This window comes from Apium graveolens, chromosome 8 (assembly GCF_009905375.1).
Source record: "Apium graveolens cultivar Ventura chromosome 8, ASM990537v1, whole genome shotgun sequence".
Lineage (NCBI taxonomy): Eukaryota > Viridiplantae > Streptophyta > Magnoliopsida > Apiales > Apiaceae > Apium > Apium graveolens.
The window spans coordinates 25,548,620-25,549,451 of record NC_133654.1 but is presented as its reverse complement, the minus strand read 5'-3'; the positions used below and the strand labels follow the sequence as shown (position 1 = coordinate 25,549,451).

Below are 832 nucleotides of genomic sequence, written 5' to 3'. Positions count from 1 at the left end.
AGGGTTGAATTACTTTGCTGCATACTGCAGATAAGGCTGTTGCATCGCATTCTTATTTTTGCTCCAGCTGAAGTTAGGATGATTCCAGTTGTCAGGATGATAAGTGTCTGGAACTGGTTGCTGCGATCTCTGAAAGTTGCTCACAAACCGAGCTGATTCACTGGATATAGCGCATTGCTCCGTCACATGCGAACTTGTACACAACTCACAAACACTGGTAATCTGATTACCATCATAGTTAGCCAGAGAATTGATCTTCATAGACAACACCATTAGTTGAGCAGTGATCGCTGTAGCTGTATCCACTTCCAGAACTCCTACTACCTTTCCCTATGGCAATCTATGGGTTGAATACTGATATTTATTAGTAGCCATCAGTTCAATTAGCTCATAAGCTTCCTCGTAACTCTTTTCCCTTAATGCTCCACCTAATGCTGCATCGAGCATGGGTCTAGACTGTGCTCCCCAACCATTGTAAAAACAATTGATGATCATCCAATCAGGCATGCCATGATGATGACACTTCCTATGCATCTCCTTGTAGCGCTCCCAAGCTTCACATAGAGATTCTCTCGATTACTGTGCAAATTGAGTAAGAGCATTCCTGATTGCATCTGTCTTCGCCATAGGGAAGAATTTAGTGAGAAAATTTTGAGCAAGATCTTGCCATGTAGTAATAGAACCAGCTGCTAGAGAGTGTAACCAGCTCTTAGCTTTATTCCTCAGAGAGAATGGGAAAAGTCTATGTTTTACTGCATCCTCAGACACACCATTGAACCTGAAGGTGTCGCAGATCTCTATAAAATTCCTCATGTGCATATTGGGATTTTCC

At 42.3% G+C, this 832-nt stretch overlaps 1 non-coding gene across 1 annotated transcript; it reads left to right on the top strand.

Moving 5' to 3' along the window:
* Positions 1–505: 505 nt before the first annotated feature.
* Positions 506–612, top strand: LOC141682295 (small nucleolar RNA R71). Its single transcript, XR_012559696.1, has one exon. It is a non-coding gene; the product is annotated as a small nucleolar RNA R71 (small nucleolar RNA).
* Positions 613–832: the final 220 nt, after the last annotated feature.